The sequence below is a fragment of the Cydia pomonella genome, unplaced genomic scaffold (genome assembly GCF_033807575.1).
Source record: "Cydia pomonella isolate Wapato2018A unplaced genomic scaffold, ilCydPomo1 PGA_scaffold_99, whole genome shotgun sequence".
Taxonomy (NCBI): Eukaryota; Metazoa; Arthropoda; class Insecta; order Lepidoptera; family Tortricidae; genus Cydia; species Cydia pomonella.
Genome location: NW_026907932.1, coordinates 29,123 through 53,056, shown reverse-complemented (window position 1 = coordinate 53,056; position 23,934 = coordinate 29,123). Strand labels below are relative to the sequence as shown.

The 23,934-nt window shown below is 34.2% G+C and overlaps 1 long non-coding RNA gene across 1 annotated transcript; it reads right to left on the bottom strand.

Moving 5' to 3' along the window:
• Window positions 1-778: 778 nt before the first annotated feature.
• On the bottom strand, window positions 779-1,783 carry LOC133534400 (uncharacterized). Its single transcript, XR_009802016.1, has 2 exons — window positions 1,691-1,783; window positions 779-1,609 (listed from the first exon to the last, which is right to left on the bottom strand). It is a non-coding gene; the product is annotated as an uncharacterized LOC133534400 (long non-coding RNA).
• Between the last annotated feature and the right edge of the window lie 22,151 nt (window positions 1,784-23,934).

The window sequence follows — 23,934 nt, the reverse complement described above, 5'->3', positions numbered from 1 at the left end:
CTGGCACTTCAAACTACCCTTTTTGGCTAAATCTGCAGTCTGTTTTAACGCATGACATAAGCTGGACCGACGCGATACAGGATTAACCGGAAGTCTGCGAATCGCCAGTTCATGTGCCATTTCGTCTTTATGTAAATGTATGATTTTACATCCCGCATTTAGGAAATCCATTTTTTAAGATTGATATTTAATATCAGAAGTAAGTCAGTGTCAGTTTTGAATTGTAATATTTTAAAGTAAGTTAAAACTTTATTAGATTTTAACCCTTTTAAAGTATTTTAAAATAGTGAGAAAATTTCTCTTATGTAAGGCTAATTATTTAGCGTAGTATAGTTTTATTTATAAGTTGGTTAAATTTATAAGTTTAACCTCCAACTCAAGCAACAATTTAAAACAATAACTTGCAATCCCTTTTACATAAAATAACCTTAATACTAAAATAATGCAAAAATGTTTCACTTGGACATGTCATACTCCATAGGCCATACGTTGGGCATGCCACTGTAATAGTGTGGGTGAGCTCTGGATATGGAGAAGATCTGATTCTATTATTGTTAAAGACCGTTTCCATAGAAGGAAACGTGTTTCTATGGAGTGATCCAGAACTCACCAAACTTCACTACTGAAAAGTTCACAAATACCTTCGGCTAACTACAATCATAGATAGGGTCGCGGTTCAGGCCACTATGGAGTGAGAATAGGTATCCAAAAATTTAAGGTAGGACGCCAGGATACTATCCTCATCAAGCGCATGACATATCCAAATGAAAATCCCAAATTTATTTAATACACACCTTTATTCCTTAAATATATATGACCCGCTACGGTCAACACGAGTTATTTATTAGTAAATAAGTAATACTAAATACTTCTTAGTGACACCACTATTTCTTGAAATTTACACTAAATACATCATAGACATCTCTGTGTCTACGGACAACAATATCAAAATTTGTCTTCCTAACATAACACTGTCTAAAGTAAAAGTTATGCCCCAACCTCCGGGGATGTTTAGCAGTAAGCAATTGCTCACAGGGATTACAGGTTACCTGTTCAGCGTAAAGGTCCATATTTAACTAAAGGTATATCATAAAAGTCTTAACTTCACGGACACTGCCAAGAAGAACGCTGCCACCGGATGGCACAGCCTTAGAGAACCAGGGTCCAGGAAAAACCAGGGTCCAGGAAAAAACCCTAAGAACAAAGAAAATGTTCTAGGTTAAAAAAATTATGTTTTAACACGTTTAGTTTTATAGAAAAATTATATTTTAAACTGAGGCACAGCGCGATTTAAATTACGGCAATGAAGCGATTAAATGACTTACCGGGGTTTATGCCGGGTCCATTATTTCCTATACCAACGACGGCGCCTGCAGACCGCGTGGCAAGACGAAGAGGTGGTTGACGTTACATTAGGTTTTGCTGGAAAATCCACATAAAACACTATATTAACCCATTTGCGAAAGGACACACTACCTCCGCCTTTCCTTCTTTATATATTTAAAAAGTGTGGAAACTCACCAAGTTATGTTAAATTGAAGGGAAAAGATTAGCAGCCGCCATTTTAGGTAGGCTCTAAGACGCTAAATTATGCACATTTTGGGACGAGCTGTAACAAAATTACATTAACGATTACTAACTTGAATTTACCACAGTTTTAGGAAATAAAACCTTCAAGTAGGTTACATACCCCTAAGATTGATTGCCGAAAGATTTTCTAATATCCTTCACATCTTGAAGATCGATCGAACAATGATTTATCAAAATTCCAATCCGAGAAACCAGACAAACTGATGAATGAAAACCTTCCATTCAATGGATACCGACTGACCGGTTTGACTCTCGGAATAATTCGAAACATCAACAATAAAAAGAGTTACTCATTTTGGAAGCAAATAATACGGACTTTATTAATAATTGGAAATTATAAAAAGATAAAAGAACCACAAGTATATGTTTATTGTCGTACAACAAGTGTGACCGACCGTCTGTTACGGAACCATGGACAAAAAAAAACCAAATGACATTGACAGCCGTCAGTGTCTACCGCTGAAATAAACAACTGCTCGGTTTTATCGAAATCATACTGTTAATACGTGGTATTTCTATGTTTTAAAATGTATTTCAATTGTGAAATGTATATACCACAACGAAAACAAAGTGCCTGTGTCCTAGCACAACGCAGGAACACGACATGGATGCGCAAAATGCAACGGAGTGAACGCACAGACTGACCTACCGCTCCGGTAAGTTTTGTCCACTCAATATAGCTAAAAGCGTATATGTAAAGTTGAAAATATCACTACAGGTCTCAGTCCTTGACTGACCCACTATGACATCCGTGTCGAAGACATTTCAACTACCAAATCTTACCAAAACAAACATACCATTTTCTAACCTATAAAGTACCTATATAATATGCTACTCAGCTGTTTATAACACTGGGTGGATACCCCAAAGTGTTACAAAATGTTGATATATTTCTAGATTTTGCAAAGGTATAATTACACTAATGAAAACCGTAAATCAAGAGCTTTTGTTAAAGCTTTCGAAACCCAATCATATCACTTTTACAATTTATTTCCCGAAAAATATCCATTGGCCACGTTAGCGGCCGAAAGCTTCTTGACACAAATCACTACTTTTGTCGAACTTGTAGAAATTAAGACGCTTTCAAACTTACACCAACGTAGGCAGCTATCATAGGCTTTCAGAAAAAGCTTGCAAAACCGACTTTCCTCCGCTAACTTTACATATTACAACTGAAAAATCATTAGCGGCGGAACAATTCTGAAAATATTTTTTTAAATGTTGATATATTTCTAGATTTTGCAAAGTAATAATTACATTAATGAAAACCGTAAATCGAGAGCTTTCGTCAAAGCTTTCGAAACCCAATCATATCACTTTACAAAGTTGTTTTCCGAAAAATATCCATTGGCCGAGTCAGCGGCTGAAAGTTTTTGACAGAAATCAGTGATTTTGATAAGCTTCCAGACATTAAGACGCTAAGAAACTTACACCAACATAAGCCGCTATCATGGGCTTTCAGAAAAAGCTTTCAGAAACGACTTTCCTCGCTAACTATAGATATTACACCTGAAAAATAGTTAGCGGCGGAACAATTCAGAAAATATTTTTTTAAAAGTTGATATATTTCTAGATTTTGCAAAGTAATAATTACACTAATGAAAACCGTAAATCAAGAGCTTTTGTTAAAGCTTTCGAAACCCAATCATATCACATTTACAATTTATCTCCCAAAAAATATCCAATGGCCACGTAAGCGGCCGAAAGCTTCTTGACACAAATCACTACTTTTGACGAACTTGTAGACATTAAGACGCTTACAAACTTACACTAACGTAGGCCGCTATCATGGGCTTTCAGAAAAAGCTTTCAGAAACGACTTTCTTCGTTAACTATAGATATTGCAACTGAAAAATAGTTAGCAGCGGAACAATTCTGAAAATATTTTTTTAAACGTTGATATATTTCTAGGTTATGGAAAGTAATAATTACATTAATGAAAACCGTAAATCAAGAGATTTTGTCTAAATTTATAAAATCCAAAAAAATCGCTTTTCAAAGTCGATTCCCGAAAAATATCCATTGGCCGAGTCAGCGGCCGAAATCTTCCTCACACAAATCACTACTTTTGGGGAACGTCTAGACATTAAGAAGTTTATAAATTTACACTAAAGTAGGCCGCTATCATGGACTTTCAGAAAAAGCTTTCAGAAACGACTTTCTTCGCTAACTGTAAATATTGCAACTGAAAAATAGTTAGCGGCGGAACGATTCTGAAAATATTTTTTTAATGTTGATATATTTCTAGATTATGGAATAATAATTATTACATTAATGAAAACAGTAAATCGAGAGCTTTAGTCAAAGCTTTCGAAACCCAATCATATCATTTTTAAAATTTGTTTCCTGAAAAATGTCCATTAACCGCGTCAGCAGCCGAAAGCTGCTTAACACAAATCACTACTTTTGACGAACTTCTAGACATTAAGACACTTTCAAACTTACACCAACGTAGGCAGCTATAATAGGCTTTCAGAAAAAGCTTTCAAACCCGACTTTCCTCGCTGTCTATAGATATTGCAACTCAATAATAGTTAGCGGCGGAACGATTCTGAAAATATTTTTTTAAAATTTTGATACAATGCCATATTATGGCAAGTAATTATTATATCAAAGGAAACCGTAAATCCAGAGCTTTCGTCAAAGCTTTCGAAACCCAATTATATCACCTTTAAAATTTGTTTCCCGAAAAATATCCATTGCCCGAGTCAGCGGCCGAAATCTTCCTGACACAAATCACTACTTTTGAGGAACGTCTAGACATTAAGAAGTTTATAAATTTACACTGACGTAGGCCGCAATCATGGACTTTCAGAAAAAGCTTTCAGAAACGACTTTCTTCGCTAACTATAAATATTGCAACTGAAAAATAGTTAGCGGCGGAACGATTCTGAAAATATTTTTTTAATGTTGATATATTTCTAGATTATGGAAAGTAATAATTACATTAATGAACACAGTAAATCGAGAGCTTTAGTCTAAGCTTTCGAAACCCAATCATATCATTTTTAAAATTTGTTTCCTGAAAAATGTCCATTGGCCGCGTCAGCAGCCGAAAGCTGCTTGACACAAATCACTACTTTTGACGAACTTCTAGACATTAAGACACTTTCAAACTTACACCAACGTAGGCAGCTATAAAAGGCTTTCAAAAAAAGCTTTCAAAACCTACTTTCCTCGCTATCTATAGATATGCAACTCAATAATAGTTAGCGGCGGAACGATTCTGAAAATATATTTTTTTTTAATTTTGATACAATTCCAGATTATGGCAAGTAATTATTATATCAAAGGAAACCGTAAATCCAGAGCTTTCGTCAAAGCTTTCGAAACCCAATTATATCACTTTTAAAAAAAAAATCCCGAAAAATATCCATTGGCCGAGTCAGCGGCCAAAAGCTTCTTGACACAAATCACTACTTTTGACGAACTTCTAGACATTAAGAAGCTTTTAAACTTACACCAACGTAGCCAGATATCATAGGCTTTCAGAAAAATCTTTAAAAACCGACTTTCCTCGCTGTCTATAGATATTGCAACTATTATAATAGTTAGCGGCGGAACGATTTTGAAAATATTTAATTAAATTTGGACACAATTCTAGATTATGGAAAGTAATTATTACAATAATGAAAACCGTTAATCAAGAGCTTTTGTCGAAATTTTTAAAATCCAAAAAAATCGCTTTTCAAAGTCGATTCCCGAAAAATATCCATTGCCCGAGTCAGCGGCCGAAATCTTCCTGACACAAATCACTACTTTTGAGGAACGTCTAGACATTAAGAAGTTTATAAATTTACACTAACGTAGGCCGCAATCATGGACTTTCAGAAAAAGCTTTCAGAAACGACTTTCTTCGCTAACTATAAATATTGCAACTGAAAAATAGTTAGCGGCGGAACGATTCTGAAAATATTTTTTTAATGTTGATATATTTCTAGATTATGGAAAGTAATAATTACATTAATGAACACAGTAAATCGAGAGCTTTAGTCTAAGCTTTCGAAACCCAATCATATCATTTTTAAAATTTGTTTCCTGAAAAATGTCCATTGGCCGCGTCAGCAGCCGAAAGCTGCTTGACACAAATCACTACTTTTGACGAAATTCTAGACATTAAGACACTTTCAAACTTACACCAACGTAGGCAGCTATAATAGGCTTTCAAAAAAAGCTTTCAAAACCGACTTTCCTCGCTATCTATAGATATTGCAACTCAATAATAGTTAGCGGCGGAACGATTCTGAAAATATATTTTTTTTTAATTTTGATACAATTCCAGATTATGGCAAGTAATTATTATATCAAAGGAAACCGTAAATCCAGAGCTCTCGTCAAAGCTTTCGAAACCCAATTATATCACTTTAAAAAAAAAAATCCCGAAAAATATCCATTGGCCGAGTCAGCGGCCAAAAGCTTCTTGACACAAATCACTACTTTTGACGAACTTCTAGACATTAAGAAGCTTTCAAACTTACACCAACGTAGCCAGATATCATAGGCTTTCAGAAAAATCTTTAAAAACCGACTTTCCTCGCTGTCTATAGATATTGCAACTATTATAATAGTTAGCGGCGGAACGATTTTGAAAATATTTAATTAAATATGGACACAATTCTAGATTATGGAAAGTTATTATTACAATAATGAAAACCGTTAATCAAGAGCTTTTGTCGAAATTTTTAAAATCCAAAAAAATCGCTTTTCAAAGTCGATTCCCGAAAAATATCCATTGCCCGAGTCAGCGGCCGAAATCTTCCTGACACAAATCACTACTTTTGAGGAACGTCTAGACATTAAGAAGTTTATAAATTTACACTAACGTAGGCCGCAATCATGGACTTTCAGAAAAAGCTTTCAGAAACGACTTTCTTCGCTAACTATAAATATTGCAACTGAAAAATAGTTAGCGGCGGAACGATTCTGAAAATATTTTTTTAATGTTGATATATTTCTAGATTATGGAAAGTAATAATTACATTAATGAACACAGTAAATCGAGAGCTTTAGTCAAAGCTTTCGAAACCCAATCAAATCATTTTTAAAATTTGTTTCCCGAAAAATGTCCATTGGCCGCGTCAGCAGCCGAAAGCTGCTTGACACAAATCACTACTTTTAACGAACTTGTAGACATTAAGACGCTTTCAAACTTACACCAACGTAGGCAGCTATCATAGGCTTTCAGAAAAAGCTTTCAAAACCGACTTTCCTCGCTAACTATAGATATTACAACTGAAAAATAGTAAGCGGGGGAACAATTCTGTTTTTTTTTTTAAAGTTGACACAATTCTAGATTATGAAAAGTTATTATTACAACAATGAAAACCGTTAATCAAGAGATTTTGTCGAAATTTATTAAATCCAAAAAAATCGCTTTTCAAAGTCGATTCCCGAAAAATATCCATTGGCCGAGTCAGCGGCCGAAATCTTCCTCACACAAATCACTACTTTTGAGGAACGTCTAGACATTAAGAAGTTTATAATTTTACAATAAAGTAGGCCGCTATCATGGACTTTCAGAAAAAGCTTTCAGAAACGACTTTCTTCGCTAACTGTAAATATTGCAACTGAAAAATAGTTAGCGGCGGAACGATTCTGAAAATATTTTTTTAATGTTGATATATTTCTAGATTATGGAATAATAATTATTACATTAATGAAAACAGTAAATCGAGAGCTTTAGTCAAAGATTTCGAAACCCAATCATATCATTTTTAAAATTTGTTTCCTGAAAAATGTCCATTAGCCGCGTCAGCAGCCGAAAGCTGCTTGACACAAATCACTACTTTTGACGAACTTCTAGACATTAAGACACTTTCAAACTTACACCAACGTAGGCAGCTATAATAGGCTTTCAGAAAAAGCTTTCAAACCCGACTTTCCTCGCTGTCTATAGATATTGCAACTCAATAATAGTTAGCGGCGGAACGATTCTGAAAATATTTTTTTAAAATTTTGATACAATGCCATATTATGGCAAGTAATTATTATATCAAAGGAAACCGTAAATCCAGAGCTTTCGTCAAAGCTTTCGAAACCCAATTATATCACCTTTAAAATTTGTTTCCCGAAAAATATCCATTGGCCGAGTCAGCGGCCGAAAGCTTCTTTACACAAATCACTATTTTTGACGAACGTCTAGACATTAAGAAGTTTATAAATTTACACTAACGTAGGCCGCAATCATGGACTTTCAGAAAAAGCTTTCAGAAACGACTTTCTTCGCTAACTATAAATATTGCAACTGAAAAATAGCGGCGGAACGATTCTGAAAATATTTTTTTTAATGTTGATATATTTCTAGATTATGGAAAGTAATAATAACATTAATGAACACAGTAAATCGAGAGCTTTAGTCAAAGCTTTCGAAACCCAATCATATCATTTTTAAAATTTGTTTCCTGAAAAATATCCATTGGCCGCGTCAGCAGCCGAAAGTTGCTTGACACAAATCACTACTTTTGACGAACTTCTAGACATTAAGACACTTTCAAACTTACACCAACGTAGGCAGCTATAATAGGCTTTCAGAAAAAGCTTTCAAAACCGACTTTCCTCGCTATCTATAGATATTGCAACTCAATAATAGTTAGCGGCGGAACGATTCTGAAAATATATTTTCCGTTAAAAATGATATGATTTATTCCGTTAAAAAAAACCGTTAATCAAGAGCTTTTGTCGAAATTTTTAAAATCCAAAAAAATCGCTTTTCAAAGTCGATTCCCGAAAAATATCCATTGCCCGAGTCAGCGGCCGAAATCTTCCTGACACAAATCACTACTTTTGAGGAACGTCTAGACATTAAGAAGTTTATAAATTTACACTAACGTAGGCCGCAATCATGGACTTTCAGAAAAAGCTTTCAGAAACGACTTTCTTCGCTAACTATAAATATTGCAACTGAAAAATAGTTAGCGGCGGAACGATTCTGAAAATATTTTTTTAATGTTGATATATTTCTAGATTATGGAAAGTAATAATTACATTAATGAACACAGTAAATCGAGAGCTTTAGTCTAAGCTTTCGAAACCCAATCATATCATTTTTAAAATTTGTTTCCTGAAAAATGTCCATTGGCCGCGTCAGCAGCCGAAAGCTGCTTGACACAAATCACTACTTTTGACGAAATTCTAGACATTAAGACACTTTCAAACTTACACCAACGTAGGCAGCTATAATAGGCTTTCAAAAAAAGCTTTCAAAACCGACTTTCCTCGCTATCTATAGATATTGCAACTCAATAATAGTTAGCGGCGGAACGATTCTGAAAATATATTTTTTTTTAATTTTGATACAATTCCAGATTATGGCAAGTAATTATTATATCAAAGGAAACCGTAAATCCAGAGCTCTCGTCAAAGCTTTCGAAACCCAATTATATCACTTTAAAAAAAAAAATCCCGAAAAATATCCATTGGCCGAGTCAGCGGCCAAAAGCTTCTTGACACAAATCACTACTTTTGACGAACTTCTAGACATTAAGAAGCTTTCAAACTTACACCAACGTAGCCAGATATCATAGGCTTTCAGAAAAATCTTTAAAAACCGACTTTCCTCGCTGTCTATAGATATTGCAACTATTATAATAGTTAGCGGCGGAACGATTTTGAAAATATTTAATTAAATATGGACACAATTCTAGATTATGGAAAGTTATTATTACAATAATGAAAACCGTTAATCAAGAGCTTTTGTCGAAATTTTTAAAATCCAAAAAATCGCTTTTCAAAGTCGATTCCCGAAAAATATCCATTGGCCACGTCAGCGGCCGAAAGCTTCTTGACACAAATCACTACTTTTGAGGAACGTCTAGACATTAAGACGCTTTCAAACTTCCACTAACGTAGGCAGCTATCATAGGCTTTCAGAAAAAGCTTTCAAAACCGACTTTCTTCGCTAACTATAAATATTGCAACTGAAAAATAGTTAGCGGCGGAACAATTCTGAAAATATTTTTTTAAAGTTGATATATTTCTAGATTTTGCAAAGTAATAATTACATTAATGAAAACCGTAAATCGAGAGCTTTTGTCAAAGCTTTCGAAACCCAATCAAATCACATTTAAAATTTATCTCCCAAAAAATATCCATTGGCCACGTCAGCGGCCGAAAGCTTCTTGACACAAATCACTACTTTTAACGAACTTGTAGACATTAAGACGCTTTCAAACTTACACCAACGTAGGCAGCTATCATAGGCTTTCAGAAAAAGCTTTCAAAACCGACTTTCCTCGCTAACTATAGATATTACAACTGAAAAATAGTAAGCGGGGGAACAATTCTGTTTTTTTTTTTTAAAGTTGACACAATTCTAGATTATGAAAAGTTATTATTACAACAATGAAAACCGTTAATCAAGAGATTTTGTCGAAATTTATAAAATCCAAAAAAATCGCTTTTCAAAGTCGATTCCCGAAAAATATCCATTGGCCGAGTCAGCGGCCGAAATCTTCCTCACACAAATCACTACTTTTGAGGAACGTCTAGACATTAAGAAGTTTATAATTTTACAATAAAGTAGGCCGCTATCATGGACTTTCAGAAAAAGCTTTCAGAAACGACTTTCTTCGCTAACTGTAAATATTGCAACTGAAAAATAGTTAGCGGCGGAACGATTCTGAAAATATTTTTTTAATGTTGATATATTTCTAGATTATGGAATAATAATTATTACATTAATGAAAACAGTAAATCGAGAGCTTTAGTCAAAGATTTCGAAACCCAATCATATCATTTTTAAAATTTGTTTCCTGAAAAATGTCCATTAGCCGCGTCAGCAGCCGAAAGCTGCTTGACACAAATCACTACTTTTGACGAACTTCTAGACATTAAGACACTTTCAAACTTACACCAACGTAGGCAGCTATAATAGGCTTTCAGAAAAAGCTTTCAAACCCGACTTTCCTCGCTGTCTATAGATATTGCAACTCAATAATAGTTAGCGGCGGAACGATTCTGAAAATATTTTTTTAAAATTTTGATACAATGCCATATTATGGCAAGTAATTATTATATCAAAGGAAACCGTAAATCCAGAGCTTTCGTCAAAGCTTTCGAAACCCAATTATATCACCTTTAAAATTTGTTTCCCGAAAAATATCCATTGGCCGAGTCAGCGGCCGAAAGCTTCTTTACACAAATCACTATTTTTGACGAACGTCTAGACATTAAGAAGTTTATAAATTTACACTAACGTAGGCCGCAATCATGGACTTTCAGAAAAAGCTTTCAGAAACGACTTTCTTCGCTAACTATAAATATTGCAACTGAAAAATAGCGGCGGAACGATTCTGAAAATATTTTTTTAATGTTGATATATTTCTAGATTATGGAAAGTAATAATAACATTAATGAACACAGTAAATCGAGAGCTTTAGTCAAAGCTTTCGAAACCCAATCATATCATTTTTAAAATTTGTTTCCTGAAAAATATCCATTGGCCGCGTCAGCAGCCGAAAGTTGCTTGACACAAATCACTACTTTTGACGAACTTCTAGACATTAAGACACTTTCAAACTTACACCAACGTAGGCAGCTATAATAGGCTTTCAGAAAAAGCTTTCAAAACCGACTTTCCTCGCTATCTATAGATATTGCAACTCAATAATAGTTAGCGGCGGAACGATTCTGAAAATATATTTTTTTTTAATTTTGATACAATTCCAGATTATGGCAAGTAATTATTATATCAAAGGAAACCGTAAATCCAGAGCTTTCGTCAAAGCTTTCGAAACCCAATTATATCACTTTAAAAAAAAAATCCCGAAAAATATCCATTGGCCGAGTCAGCGGCCAAAAGCTTCTTGACACAAATCACTACTTTTGACGAACTTCTAGACATTAAGACGCTTTCAAACTTACACCAACGTAGCCAGATATCATAGGCTTTCAGAAAAATCTTTTAAAAACCGACTTTCCTCGCTGTCTATAGATATTGCAACTATTATAATAGTTAGCGGCGGAACGATTCTGAAAATATTTAATTAAATATTGACACAATTCTAGATTATGGAAAGTAATTATTACAATAATGAAAACCGTTAATCAAGAGCTTTTGTCGAAATTTTTAAAATCCAAAAAAATCGCTTTTCAAAGTCGATTCCCGAAAAATATCCATTGCCCGAGTCAGCGGCCGAAATCTTCCTGACACAAATCACTACTTTTGAGGAACGTCTAGACATTAAGAAGTTTATAAATTTACACTAACGTAGGCCGCAATCATGGACTTTCAGAAAAAGCTTTCAGAAACGACTTTCTTCGCTAACTATAAATATTGCAACTGAAAAATAGTTAGCGGCGGAACGATTCTGAAAATATTTTTTTAATGTTGATATATTTCTAGATTATGGAAAGTAATAATTACATTAATGAACACAGTAAATCGAGAGCTTTAGTCTAAGCTTTCGAAACCCAATCATATCATTTTTAAAATTTGTTTCCTGAAAAATGTCCATTGGCCGCGTCAGCAGCCGAAAGCTGCTTGACACAAATCACTACTTTTGACGAACTTCTAGACATTAAGACACTTTCAAACTTACACCAACGTAGGCAGCTATAATAGGCTTTCAGAAAAAGCTTTCAAAACCGACTTTCCTCGCTATCTATAGATATTGCAACTCAATAATAGTTAGCGGCGGAACGATTCTGAAAATATATTTTTTTTAAAATTTTGATACAATTCCAGATTATGGCAAGTAATTATTATATCAAAGGAAACCGTAACTCCAGAGCTTTCGTCAAAGCTTTCGAAACCCAATTATATCACTTTTAAAAAAAAATCCCGAAAAATATCCATTGGCCGAGTCAGCGGCCAAAAGCTTCTTGACACAAATCACTACTTTTGACGAACTTCTAGACATTAAGAAGCTTTCAAACTTACACCAACGTAGCCAGATATCATAGGCATTCAGAAAAATCTTTAAAAACCGACTTTCCTCGCTGTCTATAGATTAGGGCGTGCAGTCCCGGGACCGGTTCCTAGTTTTTCATTTCCCGGTACCGGGTCGGAGCCGGTACCGGGATTCCCGGTTCTCCCGGTTCTTTATGCTGAGCTGAATTATTTTTATATATTTTGTTTGACATCATTTAACTGTGAATCTTGCAACTAACTTTAATACTAATGAAAAGGAATCGTAGGAATAATTAAGAATTTTTTATTGGTAAAAAAACAGTTTTAGGAATAATACACTTAAATCAGTCTTTATAGTTACTTTAATCAGTCTTAATTGATTAATCAGTTAACAGTGTCATTGATCATAACCGTAATGTTATGAATCATGTGTAGTAAGTAATACTTACAAACACCATAATATTTTAAACATCATAATTATCATAATATTGTAATTAAAAAAATAAAAACAAATCATGCAAAGTTATACAAATTTTAATATCTCAACCTGACTATTTATGTAAGATGTCGTCGAATTTACTTGACGTAACGCTAATCATTATTTTAATTTTAAATGTGAACTTAAGAGCAATTCCTAGCTGAGCAACTTTTCAAATCTCGAATTTTTGAAGCTATGTTTCTGTCGCGCTGCGGTGGGCGGGAGCCGGAGCTATCTAAGTGTGAGTGCGCGCACACAGACGCGAGACTCGTGCGCTCGCTCATTGCGCGCCGTTCCGTCGACATCGCCCGCGAGCCGGACGGAATTTATTCTGCGCTGCCCGACGCAAGTTGTTTTGTTGTTACCACGTAATATTTAAATTATACTGTATCTATTACACCTAATACCAAACACCCTACTACCTAAACTACCTGTACTAAATGTATTTTACACCTATGATGACGAAATAATAAATGATTGATTGATATTAATTACCATATAGGTAAAAACTGCAAAAAAGAATTGATGTCTCAGCGTCGGTTGTCGTCGTACAGTCAAGTGCAAAAATATGTATCGAAGAATCGTCTCATAAATATAGTACTACGCTCTTATTACACTGGAATAAGATGCTATGGGACATATTTTTGAGTCAGATGTGTACACCCATATTTTTACACTTGACTGTACCTATCCGTATCAGTAAGTTGGGAGTGATCATGGTGTGTTGTGAAATTTTGTAAGTAGGTATAAATATACCTATGGTTAAACTACAATCTATTTAACTTGTAGTACGATGGGGCTAAACTTGGGCCGCCTTATTGAAGAACGTATCGCAATGACAATCTGGGTAAAGTATGTTGGGGTAATGCCGGACAATTTTGGGACCAATTGAGAAAACTCGTGAAAAAATGTTTTTTCGAGATCTCAACACGTGACAGATTCTTGAAGTACGTAGCGAATCGTTAAAATAACCGTAGATTCGGCCTGAATTTTGGTAATCTTCAATACAGAACGGTTTTAGTTTTGTACCTGTGTAAAGATGAGACATACTTTTTTTTTAGGATAACGAGTGTTTTGCCATCAAGGGAGAACATTGGATGGTGAAAAAAAGTTGCTTTTAATGGAAAGAGAATAAGGTATCACAAAGAAATAGGTCCGGTGTCTACCCTTTTGTATCCGATCTTAACCCTGACCTGATACAAAAATTGGTAAAATTGTGGCTCTCAAACTTTGATACCTGTGTCATAAGGCAATTTGATAAGTAAACAATGTGCTAAGAAACCTCTTATTGTAAGGTTTACCCGAAGTAATAAAAAAAACCACTAAAATAATAGATACGTTGCGAAGTTTTGACAATTTAAGATTTCGTGAACTGTATAGGTTTAGGGAAAGTGTAAATGTATTGTTTATTGAATGGAATGTACTGGAAGATATTAAGTACTTAAGTAGGAGGGACAAAATAAAAAAGAATCGTGCCCAGTCATTTTTAATGAAGGTCGCCAAAAAAATAAGAATCAAACTTAGAAATCAAAAAGACTAAGTAGTTCTTTAAAAAAGTCAAGGTCACTGAGAGCCCATCTTGAAGTATGGAAAATAATTAAAATTGCGATTTTGTTGGTTTAATTTTGCAATTATGTATATATATAGTTGATATACAATCTTTTTTTTTATAAAATGTAAGGATCGTATGTAAAGAGTGAAGTAAATATATAGGAACAGAGAGCCCTCTTGAAGCATTTTAAGGAAACTAATTTCGAAGCCCTATCTCTATTTTGTATCCGAAACTAGCAATGTATGTATGCGTGCACATCTACATATGCATCCGTATGTGTAGGTACTTTATTGCGAAAAATTGCTCATTTGCTATCTATTTTACTGGATTTTGTTATAAATTTCAACATGTATCATCATCCCTATACAATATAAATACTCTTTATTGCACACCTCAATAAAATAAAACAATACAAAAGAAAACATACACATAAGCACAGGTAAACAACATGCGGTCTTATCGCTAAAAGGCAACCTTTGGGTTGCGGAAATTAAAAAAATTACATTGTCAGTAACCGTCGCGCTGGTAGTGGTACTGGATAAAAATAATGGTACGAAAGTGTGATCAAGAAAACAATAAAAGTGATAATTAAGGTCAGTAGGTAAATTGAAGAAAATTTAAAGTTTGTTAATCACTGCTGTTTTTTAAATAGGTAAAGATCTGATTGTTTCTGGTCTCTCGGTCTACAGCAGTGCTAGGTCTGTTAACACAATTACAAAAACAAACACAGTTTCATCACAATACGCAAAATAAATTACAGAGCGAAGATCGGATAGAAGGAAGATTTCGCGAAATTTACCTTGCTCTCTGTGATTGCACATAGCACAAGCCCGACTCCCTGAGCGACGCGGGGACACTGACGGTCGAGGCGCAATGAAATGGCGTCTTACACAATGTTGCCAACATTAAAAAATAAAGCCAAATTAGGGGGAAATGAATGTCTTACGTTCTTCACCCGCATCCGGTATTTACCCAACATACCTGAATCGTTGAACCGCCGCATTTCAAAATGGCCCTTATTTTGATATCGGCTAGCCGTAATGTTATACGGTGGATTATACAATACGACTGCGATACTTATATATAAATCCCCTCGTCAATGTAATTTCATTAAATTTGCTATCTAGTGGCAAACATCAAAATAGTTATCTTTTACTTGTGACGCACAAGTGTGAGCAATGTAAAATACTATATTTCTAAAAAAAATTGCCTACTACGTAATAAAAGAAAATGTGATTATTAAATTATAATACGAAAGGTGGTCAAATCGCAAAATGCTGTCGTTTTATTTAAAATAATGAAATAATTAGACCAGTTCCAAAAGTACCGGGAAATCCCGGTTCTTTAAAACAGTACCGGTTCTGCAATCCCTAATAATGATGTTATGCCCATCACTATTCCTTCTGTGTACGTATATTTAGAAACTGTCTCCGCCTCCAATTCGTGCGATAAGGACAACTGCAGCTCGGACCGAAATTCACTCGCAAAAAACTCAAAAATCGAGGTTTCGCTCTCGACTGTTTCCTCCTCCAAAACGCAACTAATCATTATGAAATTTTGGAAATTGCAAGAGGAAGAAGTAATCTATGCCGCTATGTTTTGATTTTTTGGATATTTTTCGTCATATTTGTATACTGTGCCTTTTTATACAGCCAATTCAATTTAGCCGTTTTTGCGATTTTCGAGGCGCTGTATCTTTCTTCAAAATAAAATAATCAAAAAAAGCAAAACATAGCGGCACAGATATTGATGATATTGATCTTATTTGAAAAAATCACTGCTCTAGGTTAAAAATCCAGGGAGGAATCAGTCGAGAGCGTTTGTATGGAAAAATCGCAACTAGGAATTCCTCTTAAATAATATAAATCAGTCTAATTATAATAGTTCAATATTTTTTCTATTTCAAATGTGATTAACTTAAGATAATTGTAACATTGCAGTAATATAATAATCAACACACTTAAAAACAATACAGTTCTATTTTTTAACAAAAATATAATCACCTCTCAAATAAATAATTTAACATAAAGAACTTATCAAATACCTAATCTAATCATTGGCTTAAGAACGGATGGAACTGGAGATCACTAACAATTAGACACAAGAATGTGATTTATAGTTTTATACATAAACATTGTAGTTTAAGTCTTGTGTATATAACATTTATTAAACTCTGAGTAAAAAGTAATCAATATTACGGAAACTTAAACGTAACATTAACAAATTATAATCAGGTATTTCAGGTCATTATCTAACATTTGAATCTTACAAAACTAGTTATGTAAATATGTCGAATTTGTTTGACGAGACGCTAATGATTACTTCAATTAAATGTCAACTTAAGATGATATGTATAAATCAGTCTAACTAAATCTAGTACTTAGTTCAATACTTTTATTTGCATCTCTTTTCTTGATAATATGTCCGAAGAAAACTAATGGCGTCTATGGTACGGTCACCTAGAGATGTTCGCAATCGATTGCATATATATGCGCGCTGCCGAACTTGCCGGTGCGTTAATTTTACTGATAATATAAATGTTTATTTGATGTTATGGCGGGAACCGGGAGAACCGGGACTCGGTGCTCAGTACCGGTTCTTTGGATTCCAAATAAATCCCGGGATTTCCCGGGAAATCGAGAACCGGTATTTCCCGGGAGGACGCCCTACTATAGATATTGCAACTATTATAATAGTTAGCGGCGGAACGATTTTGAAAATATTTAATTAAATTTGGACACAATTCTAGATTATGGAAAGTAATTATTACAATAATGAAAACCGTTAATCAAGAGCTTTTGTCGAAATTTTTAAAATCCAAAAAAATCGCTTTTCAAAGTCGATTCCCGAAAAATATCCATTGCCCGAGTCAGCGGCCGAAATCTTCCTGACACAAATCACTACTTTTGAGGAACGTCTAGACATTAAGAAGTTTATAAATTTACACTAACGTAGGCCGCAATCATGGACTTTCAGAAAAAGCTTTCAGAAACGACTTTCTTCGCTAACTATAAATATTGCAACTGAAAAATAGTTAGCGGCGGAACGATTCTGAAAATATTTTTTTAATGTTGATATATTTCTAGATTATGGAAAGTAATAATTACATTAATGAACACAGTAAATCGAGAGCTTTAGTCAAAGCTTTCGAAACCCAATCAAATCATTTTTAAAATTTGTTTCCCGAAAAATGTCCATTGGCCGCGTCAGCAGCCGAAAGCTGCTTGACACAAATCACTACTTTTAACGAACTTGTAGACATTAAGACGCTTTCAAACTTACACCAACGTAGGCAGCTATCATAGGCTTTCAGAAAAAGCTTTCAAAACCGACTTTCCTCGCTAACTATAGATATTACAACTGAAAAATAGTAAGCGGGGGAACAATTCTGTTTTTTTTTTTAAAGTTGACACAATTCTAGATTATGAAAAGTTATTATTACAACAATGAAAACCGTTAATCAAGAGATTTTGTCGAAATTTATAAAATCCAAAAAAATCGCTTTTCAAAGTCGATTCCCGAAAAATATCCATTGGCCGAGTCAGCGGCCGAAATCTTCCTCACACAAATCACTACTTTTGAGGAACGTCTAGACATTAAGAAGTTTATAAATTTACACTAAAGTAGGCCGCTATCATGGACTTTCAGAAAAAGCTTTCAGAAACGACTTTCTTCGCTAACTGTAAATATTGCAACTGAAAAATAGTTAGCGGCGGAACGATTCTGAAAATATTTTTTTAATGTTGATATATTTCTAGATTATGGAATAATAATTATTACATTAATGAAAACAGTAAATCGAGAGCTTTAGTCAAAGATTTCGAAACCCAATCATATCATTTTTAAAATTTGTTTCCTGAAAAATGTCCATTAGCCGCGTCAGCAGCCGAAAGCTGCTTGACACAAATCACTACTTTTGACGAACTTCTAGACATTAAGACACTTTCAAACTTACACCAACGTAGGCAGCTATAATAGGCTTTCAGAAAAAGCTTTCAAACCCGACTTTCCTCGCTGTCTATAGATATTGCAACTCAATAATAGTTAGCGGCGGAACGATTCTGAAAATATTTTTTTAAAATTTTGATACAATGCCATATTATGGCAAGTAATTATTATATCAAAGGAAACCGTAAATCCAGAGCTTTCGTCAAAGCTTTCGAAACCCAATTATATCACCTTTAAAATTTGTTTCCCGAAAAATATCCATTGGCCGAGTCAGCGGCCGAAAGCTTCTTTACACAAATCACTATTTTTGACGAACGTCTAGACATTAAGAAGTTTATAAATTTACACTAACGTAGGCCGCAATCATGGACTTTCAGAAAAAGCTTTCAGAAACGACTTTCTTCGCTAACTATAAATATTGCAACTGAAAAATAGCGGCGGAACGATTCTGAAAATATTTTTTTAATGTTGATATATTTCTAGATTATGGAAAGTAATAATAACATTAATGAACACAGTAAATCGAGAGCTTTAGTCAAAGCTTTCGAAACCCAATCATATCATTTTTAAAATTTGTTTCCTGAAAAATATCCATTGGCCGCGTCAGCAGCCGAAAGTTGCTTGACACAAATCACTACTTTTGACGAACTTCTAGACATTAAGACACTTTCAAACTTACACCAACGTAGGCAGCTATAATAGGCTTTCAGAAAAAGCTTTCAAAACCGACTTTCCTCGCTATCTATAGATATTGCAACTCAATAATAGTTAGCGGCGGAACGATTCTGAAAATATATTTTTTTTTAATTTTGATACAATTCCAGATTATGGCAAGTGATTATTATATCAAAGGAAACCGTAAATCCAGAGCTTTCGTCAAAGCTTTCGAAACCCAATTATATCACTTTAAAAAAAAAAATCCCGAAAAATATCCATTGGCCGAGTCAGCGGCCAAAAGCTTCTTGACACAAATCACTACTTTTGACGAACTTCTAGACATTAAGACGCTTTCAAACTTACACCAACGTAGCCAGATATCATAGGCTTTCAGAAAAATCTTTAAAAACCGACTTTCCTCGCTGTCTATAGATATTGCAACTATTATAATAGTTAGCGGCGGAACGATTCTGAAAATATTTAATTAAATATTGACACAATTCTAGATTATGGAAAGTAATTATTACAATAATGAAAACCGTTAATCAAGAGCTTTTGTCGAAATTTTTAAAATCCAAAAAAATCGCTTTTCAAAGTCGATTCCCGAAAAATATCCATTGCCCGAGTCAGCGGCCGAAATCTTCCTGACACAAATCACTACTTTTGAGGAACGTCTAGACATTAAGAAGTTTATAAATTTACACTAACGTAGGCCGCAATCATGGACTTTCAGAAAAAGCTTTCAGAAACGACTTTCTTCGCTAACTATAAATATTGCAACTGAAAAATAGTTAGCGGCGGAACGATTCTGAAAATATTTTTTTAATGTTGATATATTTCTAGATTATGGAAAGTAATAATTACATTAATGAACACAGTAAATCGAGAGCTTTAGTCAAAGCTTTCGAAACCCAATCATATCATTTTTAAAATTTGTTTCCTGAAAAATGTCCATTGGCCGCGTCAGCAGCCGAAAGCTGCTTGACACAAATCACTACTTTTGACGAACTTCTAGACATTAAGACACTTTCAAACTTACACCAACGTAGGCAGCTATAATAGGCTTTCAGAAAAAGCTTTCAAAACCGACTTTCCTCGCTATCTATAGATATTGCAACTCAATAATAGTTAGCGGCGGAACGATTCTGAAAATATATTTTTTTAAAATTTTGATACAATTCCAGATTATGGCAAGTAATTATTATATCAAAGGAAACCGTAACTCCAGAGCTTTCGTCAAAGCTTTCGAAACCCAATTATATCACTTTTAAAAAAAAAAATCCCGAAAAATATCCATTGGCCGAGTCAGCGGCCAAAAGCTTCTTGACACAAATCACTACTTTTGACGAACTTCTAGACATTAAGACGCTTTCAAACTTACACCAACGTAGCCAGATATCATAAGCATTCAGAAAAATCTTTAAAAACCGACTTTCCTCGCTGTCTATAGATATTGCAACTATTATAATAGTTAGCGGCGGAACGATTCTGAAAATATTTAATTAAATATTGACACAATTCTAGATTATGGAAAGTAATTATTACAATAATGAAAACCGTTAATCAAGAGCTTTTGTCGAAATTTTTAAAATCCAAAAAAATCGCTTTTCAAAGTCGATTCCCGAAAAATATCCATTGCCCGAGTCAGCGGCCGAAATCTTCCTGACACAAATCACTACTTTTGAGGAACGTCTAGACATTAAGAAGTTTATAAATTTACACTAACGTAGGCCGCAATCATGGACTTTCAGAAAAAGCTTTCAGAAACGACTTTCTTCGCTAACTATAAATATTGCAACTGAAAAATAGTTAGCGGCGGAACGATTCTGAAAATATTTTTTTAATGTTGATATATTTCTAGATTATGGAAAGTAATAATTACATTAATGAACACAGTAAATCGAGAGCTTTAGTCTAAGCTTTCGAAACCCAATGATATCATTTTTAAAATTTGTTTCCTGAAAAATGTCCATTGGCCGCGTCAGCAGCCGAAAGCTGCTTGACACAAATCACTACTTTTGACGAACTTCTAGACATTAAGACACTTTCAAACTTACACCAACGTAGGCAGCTATAATAGGCTTTCAGAAAAAGCTTTCAAAACCGACTTTCCTCGCTATCTATAGATATTGCAACTCAATAATAGTTAGCGGCGGAACGATTCTGAAAATATATTTTTTTAAATTTTGATACAATTCCAGATTATGGCAAGTAATTATTATATCAAAGGAAACCGTAACTCCAGAGCTTTCGTCAAAGCTTTCGAAACCCAATTATATCACTTTTAAAAAAAAAATCCCGAAAAATATCCATTGGCCGAGTCAGCGGCCAAAAGCTTCTTGACACAAATCACTACTTTTGACGAACTTCTAGACATTAAGACGCTTTCAAACTTACACCAACGTAGCCAGATATCATAGGCTTTCAGAAAAATCTTTAATAACCGACTTTCCTCGCTGTCTATAGATATTGCAACTATTATAATAGTTAGCGGCGGAACGATTCTGAAAATATTTAATTAAATATTGACACAATTCTAGATTATGGAAAGTAATTATTACAATAATGAAAACCGTTAATCAAGAGCTTTTGTCGAAATTTTTATAATCCAAAAAAATCGCTTTTCAAAGTCGATTCCCGAAAAATATCCATTGCCCGAGTCAGCGGCCGAAATCTTCCTGTCACAAATCACTACTTTTGAGGAACGTCTAGACATTAAGAAGTTTATAAATTTACACTAACGTAGGCCGCAATCATGGACTTTAAGAAAAAGCTTTCAGAAACGACTTTCTTCGCTAACTATAAATATTGCAACTGAAAAATAGTTAGCGGCGGAACGATTCTGAAAATATTTTTTTAATGTTGATATATTTCTAGATTATGGAAAGTAATAATTACATTAATGAACACAGTAAATCGAGAGCTTTAGTCAAAGCTTTCGAAACCCAATCAAATCATTTTTAAAATTTGTTTCCCGAAAAATGTCCATTGGCCGCGTCAGCAGCCGAAAGCTGCTTGACACAAATCACTACTTTTGACGAACTTCTAGACATTAAGACACTTTCAAACTTACACCAACGTAGGCAGCTATAATAGGCTTTCAGAAAAAGCTTTCAAACCCGACTTTCCTCGCTGTCTATAGATATTGCAACTCAATAATAGTTAGCGGCGGAACGATTCTGAAAATATTTTTTTAAAATTTTGATACAATGCCATATTATGGCAAGTAATTATTATATCAAAGGAAACCGTAAATCCAGAGCTTTCGTCAAAGCTTTCGAAACCCAATTATATCACCTTTAAAATTTGTTTCCCGAAAAATATCCATTGGCCGAGTCAGCGGCCGAAAGCTTCTTTACACAAATCACTATTTTTGACGAACGTCTAGACATTAAGAAGTTTATAAATTTACACTAACGTAGGCCGCAATCATGGACTTTCAGAAAAAGCTTTCAGAAACGACTTTCTTCGCTAACTATAAATATTGCAACTGAAAAATAGTTAGCGGCGGAACGATTCTGAAAATATTTTTTTAATGTTGATATATTTCTAGATTATGGAAAGTAATAATAACATTAATGAACACAGTAAATCGAGAGCTTTAGTCAAAGCTTTCGAAACCCAATCATATCATTTTTAAAATTTGTTTCCTGAAAAATGTCCATTGGCCGCGTCAGCAGCCGAAAGTTGCTTGACACAAATCACTACTTTTCACGAACTTCTAGACATTAAGACACTTTCATACTTACACCAACGTAGGCAGCTATAATAGGCTTTCAGAAAAAGCTTTCAAAACCGACTTTTCTCGCTATCTATAGATATTGCAACTCAATAATAGTTAGCGGCGGAACGATTCTGAAAATATATTTTTTTTTTAATTTTCATACAATTCCAGATTATGGCAAGTAATTATTATATCAAAGGAAACCGTAAATCCAGAGCTTTCGTCAAAGCTTTCGAAACCCAATTATATCACTTTTAAAAAGAAATTCCCGAAAAATATCCATTGACCGAGTCCAGAGCTTTCGTCAAAGCTTTCGAAACCCAATTATATCACCTTTAAAATTTGTTTCCCGAAAAATATCCATTGGCCGAGTCAGCGGCCGAAAGCTTCTTGACACAAATCACTACTTTTGACGAACTTCTAGACATTAAGACGCTTTCAAACTTACACCAACGTAGCCAGATATCATAGGCTTTCAGAAAAACCTTTAAAAACCGACTTTCCTCGCTGTCTATAGATATTGCAACTATTATAATAGTTAGCGGCGGAACGATTCTGAAAATATATATTTTTTATTTTGATAGAATTCCAGATTAAAACCTAAATGATATACATATATATGTGTGTGTGTTGTATCAGAAGGATAAAGATTGTAAGAAATCATTTAATATTTCCTATTTACTGTCATTTAATTACACTGTTAACCGGATTACTTCGGCAACTTAACTGACAGCGGAAGGCTTCCAATATAAATATATTATATACATATATGTATATAAAGAAATGCTGTAAACCTGTCTGTTGTGTTGCACGATCAATCTATTTACCAATCAGTATCAACTCCTATGTTTCCACAATATAACTTGAAAAATGATTCGGCACTGTTTGTCTTCTCCGTAGTCCATTTATTGTATCTTTTCATGTAATGACTGTTTGTTGCCATAATAAAATAAAATAAAAATAAAAAATTATGGCAAGTAATTATTATATCAAAGGGAACCGTAAATCGAGAGCTTTCGTCAAAGCTTTCGAAACCCAATTATATCACTTTTAAAATTTGTTTCCCGAAAAACATCCATTGGCCGATTCAGCGGCCGAAAGCTTCTTTACACAATTCACTACTTTTGACGAACTTC